General features: G+C 49.0%; 1 long non-coding RNA gene across 1 annotated transcript in view; it reads left to right on the forward strand.

Moving 5' to 3' along the window:
• The first annotated feature begins 328 nt into the window (after positions 1 to 328).
• The window catches only part of LOC109320956, an 8,016-nt gene continuing 1,109 nt past the window's right edge, over positions 329 to 7,235 (forward strand). The window contains exons 1-2 of the long non-coding RNA XR_002103898.1: positions 329 to 424; positions 6,900 to 6,978. This is a non-coding gene — a long non-coding RNA (uncharacterized LOC109320956). The remainder of the gene's footprint in view (positions 425 to 6,899; positions 6,979 to 7,235) is intronic.

Below are 7,235 nucleotides of genomic sequence, written 5' to 3' on the forward strand. Positions count from 1 at the left end.
GGGTTGGGATCCTGAGGTAGTGACAGTATAGTCTGGAGCTGGGGCAGAGCCATAATCCACTGCCTGCACGCCCCTGCCAAAGGCAGTTCTGCCCCAGTTCTGGACTGCATTGTCACTACTGCAAGATCTCAGCCCCAGTCCTGGAGCAGCTCCCTGCCCAGCTGCATGCCCTGCCAGTGCTGCTAGGGCCAGTCTCCATGAAAACACTGGCCCTGTGCTGTCATGACCCCACCCCTGCTGGGGTCTCCATGGAAACTGGCTGTCGCAAAACACAAGCAGGGGACTGTGGGAAATGGAGTCCACTATAGGCCCGTCATCCAGCCTGCGGGCTGAACTCTGCCAACCCCTGCTCTACAGAGTACATCTTCATCCCCTGAGGAAGATGCTCCCCAGAATAAGCCTTCAACATGCTGGAGAGAATAAGGTAAGGAAAATGCCACCTGTTTTCCTTACCTATGCCTCAGACTGAAATTCTAGGGAATCCTCTTTGTATCCAAACTCCTCTGAAATCAGCAGAAGGTTAAAGCATCATGAGATCTGGGGAAGTTGCTGTTGCTGTCTTTTACCTTTTGTTACATTTTACAGGTCATTTGAGCCTAATGTCTGCATGCTCCCCAGAAAGACATTAGCTTCAGCTACTCCATATGCTGGAATTAGGGACTCCTCACCAAATAACAAAAAATCAGTTTCCTTCTGGCACCAGTTAACTCAAGCAGTAATATCAGAGACTTCCTAAGAGTTTTTGAAGGTATTTAGCATATGAAATCCCAGAAAGAAAGGCAGGAATAAACAGAGAGAAGTGAAAGCAGAAAGAGAGAAACTGTATAGAGAGAGAAATCAGGAAGGTGAGGAGGAGAGACAAGAAAAGAGAAGTACAGAAGGAAAAATCAAAGGGACAGAGAGAATGACAGGTAGGAGAAACAGAATTTTTTTCTTTTTGATTTGGCATTCATGGCCAAGCAAATGAGTTCTGCCTAAATTTGAACTACTTCAGCACTGAGGGCACTTGTACACATGATGGGGGTTTAGTCCCCTAAATTAAAATGGTGGGTTTTCAATTGTTATGATTCAAAACCCACTGTTTCAAAGTAGGGGCTTCCATCACCTCCCCCTCTATGCAACACTGGTCAGGCCGCAGTTGGAGTACTGCGTCCAGTTCTGGGCGCCGCACTTCAGGAAGGATGTGGACAGCATTGAGAGGGTCCAAAGGATGACCACTCGCATGACCCAGGGACAGCAGGGCAGACCCTACGAGGAGAGACTACGGGACCTGAACCTGTTCAGTCTTCACAAGAGAAGGCTAAGGGGGGACCTGGTGCCCATCTATAAACTTACTAGGGGGGACCAGTGGGAAATAGGAGAGACCTTATTCCCCCCGAGTGCCTCCCAGAGTAACAAGGAATAACAGCCATAAGTTGTTAGAGAGTAAGTTCACACTAGACATCAGGAGGTGCTACTTCACAGTCAGGATGGCTAGGATCTGGAATCAACTTCCAAGGGAAGTAGTGCTGGCTCCTATTACCTAATTGGGGTCATTTGAGCCCAGTTTTCTTTCCTGCCCAGGGCAGGGAGTCAGACTAGAAGATCTGCAAGGTCCCTTTCGACCCTACTTCTATGAATCACTGTTATGGCGAGGGGCCTGATCCTTTTTTTTTTCCTGCAGAGCCTGCCGAAGAATCCCACAGCTACGAGCCTAGCTGCCAGTGGACCAAGTGGCCCCTGAGCTGTAGGGGAACTTGGTCCTTCCCTCCATGGCAGGAGCACCACCCTGGGGCTGCCCAGGCAGGGTGCTAGTGGGCCGAGGGCTGCCCCAACTTGGAGGCAGCACCCCACTGGATCCAACTCTTCCCCGAGACCACCCAGAGAGCAGCTGCAGGGGCCTTTCTGTCAATCAGCACTGAGGGGCAGGGCCACATGAAGGGCAGCCAGTAGACAAGATGGGATCCGCCTCCTTGTGGGCTTCCAATGGGCAGGCTCAGGGAAGAGCTGGATCCAGTGGGGTTCTGCCTCTGAGCTGGGGTAGCCCCCAGCCCACTTGCACCCACCCAGGGGGTGTCACCACTATGGAGGGAAGGACTGGGGCCCCCCACAGCTCATGCCAGCAGATCACCCCCCAGCTGTGGAAGAAGCGGGCAGGCTCTGCAGAAACAAAAAAAAAAGAATTGGGCTCCTGTCACAGGGAGGGGTCCTAGGGGTAGCCGTGAACTCCCCTAGCACCCCCTACTGTGCCAAGGTGATATTAAAAGCACCCTCACAGTCTCGCCCACCACATCTTTGATATTAAAGTTTAAGGGAGGCTGCCCTTTGTCCTCTCTGACACGGTGCCCTGATGTATCCCAGTCTTAGTTCTCTTTTGGGTGACTCTGTGCACCCCAGCCTTAGGGGCTATGCATGGCTCCAGCCACCCCTGTACCACACCCCAAGCCTCACAGATGTTCTGGACATTGTTTGATCAATCCCTTTCTGCGCCCCCACGGACACTCTCTGGGCTCGTCTCGCAGCCTGCGCCCCCACGGACACTCTCTGGGCTCGTCTCACAATTTCCTGCACTGGGACTTCTCTCACAATTGCCCGCACTGGGGCTGGGGTCAATGCACCCCAAAATGCAGTGCCCTCTCTGGCACCGGGGTCCCACACTACCATGGAGTTATGAGACCTCTTCCAACCTCTAATAGCCTCACCCAGTCCTCCAGTCTTATAAAACCACAAACAGAAGCAATAACACCAGCCAACCACTCTAACGCAAATCTAAGCCTCCTGGCTATAACAGAAAACTAAACCATCCGGTCAGAACAACATTCAGTCCCTAACCGGGAAATATTCCAACCCATGGCAACCACCAGGTGATGCTCACGCAGTCAGGCTTCTCCTCTCTCTCTCTACACTGGCCGAGCTCCCCCTTTCTTGGCCGCCAGAGGGGAACTGCCCTCCTGGCCTCATGCCTGGGCTTAAGGGCTAAGCCCTGCCCCTTCCTGTCAGCTGGTCTTCACTGGTTGTCCTAGCAACCTGCGCCTGTGCTGCCCTGGTGACTGGCAGTTGAGCCTCCCCCTTCTCACCACTAGGGGCCTCTCCTGAGCCGTTTCCGCTTTCAGGCATAGGGCACCTAAGTGCTCTGCGACAGCCCCTCACTGCTTCTGCCTTCAACCTGCCTTTCCCATGGAGGATGGGGAAGCTAGCTTTCGAAAGGCTGCTACGTTGCAAACTAAACTACATGCAGATGTGGTTTAGTTGGCAACAAAACGAACTCATTTAAATCACAAAAAAACCCCGTACATGTACAGTGTGATGCAATTAAACCACACAAATGGGCAATTTTTGTCACGCGTACAAGTGTCCTAAGTAGGTGAAAGTGTGATTTGTGTTTTATTGAATTCATGAACTACTTTGGAAAGATTGCACAACAAGAGCAGTAGAGAGGAAGAAAGGGAAAAATAGCACAAAAGACAGAAAAAGTAAATAATTTTTCTTTTTAAACACCAGGAGCTTAAAACCAGGGTAGAAGGACAGAGGTAACATTTTAATGAAAATCAAGAAATAAGCTACCATATTCAGCCAGACCAATATTGTTTAAAATTAGAACAGAATCATATAGGTAGAAGGGACCTCAGAGGTCATCTAATCTAATCATCAAAAAGCACCCCTCTTTCTTCCAGGGATTCAAACCCTGATCTCCCACATGACATATGAGGATATTCACCACTACACTTAATATACTAAAATTGAACCATCATTGAAAACAATATGAATCTCACTTTTGTTCATTTTGTTTTAAAATGTATTTTGAAGCCATAATCAAACTAGCAGTATAAGATGTTTGTCTACCCTACTTAGGACCTACAGTCAGAGCTGTCCTTTGGGGGGGAGAGCAAATTGGGGTGATTTCCCTGGGCCCCGCACTTTGTGGGACCCCACAAACAGTGCCGTACAGGCCCCATGAACAGCACTGTTGGCATGTGCTGAGGAAGCCACCACACCACGCGCCACCAGCTTTGCACTCCGGCCATTCACCACCCACCTCATCCCCTGGTCCGCACTCCAGCCACTCACCAACACCATCCCTGCACAGGCTGATATGCCCCAGGCCCTGCACACCCCTAAGGTTGGCTCTGCCTACAGCATATAAAAGACTGGTGGTGGACTCCCAATGTTAGTACCGCATATGATAGTACAACACACTGTCTCCCTACACACACAAACACACGCACACAAACACACATAAAGTTTAACAGCCCATCCTATAGGTCAATAAAACTATGGGCCTTGTTACATAAGACTCTAAGCACATGTTTAGTTAGATTCTAGTGAGCATTACTGTGCTATATTAAAAGTTAGAATGAGTTCTAAGCAATCATAAGAGTAATATACTTGTTACGATCTCAGCCTGCTCTGAACTAGGCTGAAGCTAGTTGTGCTCCCCCCGCTTCCCACCCTGGACACTGACTCCGGTACTAAGCACCACAGCTCGTATGTATATGTATGTACAGCAGGATGGGCAAAATGCAACCCACAGCCTGAATGTGGCCCACCAGGCCATTCTGTCTGGCCCATGGGGCCCCTATAAATTTAGAAAATTAATATTTATCTGCTCCTAGCTGCCCTCAATGGCTTGCCAAAACTCAGTAAGTGGCCCGAAATAATTGCGCAGTCCTGATGTAGGGTATATATATCTACTCAATTTGTGAGTTCAAGAATTTTGCAGAAACCTCAAAATCCAGGACTGTCTGTGAAATTAACTTAAAAAAAAATTAATGAAAATAAAATGTTGGCTCCCCAGATGGAGCTAGCAGTCCTTGCTGCTGCAGCCTGCCCTTACAACCTTTCCAGGGAGGAAGACGCCAGCTGGCGGGATGGTACAAAGGGCAGCAGACAAGATGGCAGCTGTCCCTTTGTCCTTCCACCCCCTGCAGGGGCCTTTCTGCCAATAAGCACTGAGGGCCAGGGCCACATGAAGGGCAGCCAGTACACAAGATGGCAGCCACCTCCTTGTCCCTCCTCCCCAAGAGGAGACCTCTCTACCAGTCAGTGCCAAGGGGTGGGACCAGTGGAGGACATCCAGGAAATACCCGCAAAATTTGATCAGAAAAACCCATGAAAATTGTTTAGCCTTACCACAATTTTAGTAGGTCCCTACTCTTATGTCTGCCCATGAAGATGTACAACCCCCATACCCAGAGCTTGCCACCCACCATGCTGCCTGCCCTGTGCAATCCATCCCAGGAGCACCTGTCTTTGGATGCACAGACACTAGTGTTTTTAGGTGCAGTTAATTAATACATCCTAAGTGTAAAGCCCAATATGGCCAAGAGTCTGCTAAAGTGAAAAACCAAAGGCAGCATTACTTCAATTAAATTCAGTTCTCAGGCTAATTTGCCCAAATGCCTCTGCACAGGGGTAGAAGTAACAAGGATGTAACATTGCCCCTGAGCTTTTGGGTGCTGTGTTTAAAGTGAAGACCCACTAGCAGGCCGCAGAAACAATGTGTGAGTTACTCTAGCCAGCCCACTGTTGTCTGACATATTTCAGTATCAGTCTACCAGACCTCTAGAGACACTGACTGCAGGAAACAGCTTGGTTGCATCTGTCTATGGGCAGGCTGCAGACCTCTCTCTTCTCTGCCAACTTGGAATCTATATGATGGTTTAAATTGTCAAAGATCACAACTACCTGAACTCAGTTTAGCTGCTGACTCTACTGAACACTATCCTTCTGTGTACTGCAGTCAAAGAACTTCCTTATCTTTAGAAGCCCAGTTGAGAAGGCCAATATACTCACAGTCTTAGAGGGTCTACTAGGCTTTGAATGTTACCCTTGTTATTTTGAGATAGTTTGTGCATTTTTTATTGCCCAAGGTGAGAACATCTGAGCAGACGCAACTATGATCTATAGTGGAATACCAGCCTCTCTTCCCAGCCTAACAATTATTCTCATTGATTCACGGGTGACTTCATTTGGAAGAAGTCAAAAGAGATCCACATTAGAGAGACCAGGAAGAGCATCTGCTCACTACCAAGCATACAAATACATTGAAGAGGATATGTTCTTTGAGACTTTATGGGTCTTGGAGCAAATTCAAAGGATACAAGCAAGTGGAATGAACAGATGCTAAAGGGGAGAGAACAAAGAGATATGCTGCAACTACTGAAAGAGAAGACCTAGCTACATAAACAAACTTTTCACCAGGAAATACCACAGGCACCACTGAAGTGGTTCCCAAATAGAGCTTCCCTGCATAGATAAGAGGAGAATGAGAGACCTCCATAAACACCAAGTGCCACCTACTGGTCTTTAGGATCATTCAGCCAATTTATTTTTTTTCCTTTTAAAATGGTCAGGATGCTGATAGATACTTTAAGATTGATATGCAGAGTTTATTTTAAAAAGAGAGAAGGCATATCAAAGTTATGAAATGTTTTCAATAAATCTTAAAAAGATCAGTGAAATAGTTATGTAATGACACTGTAGCAGGGGCTAAACTGAGCCCCATACTTAATGGGATGAGGGCAGTTGGCACACTCCTCAGGTGGCAGATCTCCGGCCAGGCCTGGGGAGAAGCATTGAGCCCACACACCCAGGGTGTGCTGTCCTACATTGCCAGACAGGCTGCCAGAGTGCAGCCAATACCTACCAGGCTCCGCTCCAGGAACAGAGTCAGACCCTAGACTCATGAAAGAAGACAGGCGGCTGGTGCAGGAGGTGCCACCTAGGGCCCAGAAGCAACAGGCACAAGAATTAATGGGCCTATTTAGGGTGTTTAGCACCTGTCAGCTACAATGGGAGTGAGCAGGGATCCAGATTGGCTCAGACCAACCCAGAACCCCTCACATAAGAACACATCAGCCCCAGGTGGGATGGGGGAGAGAGGTGTGTGTAAGCACACACAAAGCTGTGTTCCTCCCCAGGGGCAGAAGAACCGGAACTGAGGACCTGGATCAGCATGGCTCTCTGGAAGGACTTGTGACCAGCATTCTACCATAGGAGGTCAGGTACCTCTAGGGGTTATTCTGGGCTTTGTGCCATCACTCCCCCCACCTTACAAAAAGGGCTTGGCCCAGGACAGACCAGCCCACTCTGACTGAACTGGTACACAGAGCAATCCCTGAAGAGCTTGGACTCTCCCAGAGGGGAAGGGAGCCAGATGTCCAAGGTGAGTGGTTGCTCCTTAAGGAGACGATCCTCCATGCCCAAAGGGAGGTAATCCCAACAAGGGTCAAAGGGAGCAGGAGGGCACATAAACC

Source organism: Crocodylus porosus, unplaced genomic scaffold (assembly GCF_001723895.1).
Source record: "Crocodylus porosus isolate Cpor-Errol unplaced genomic scaffold, CroPor_comp1, whole genome shotgun sequence".
Taxonomy (NCBI): Eukaryota; Metazoa; Chordata; order Crocodylia; family Crocodylidae; genus Crocodylus; species Crocodylus porosus.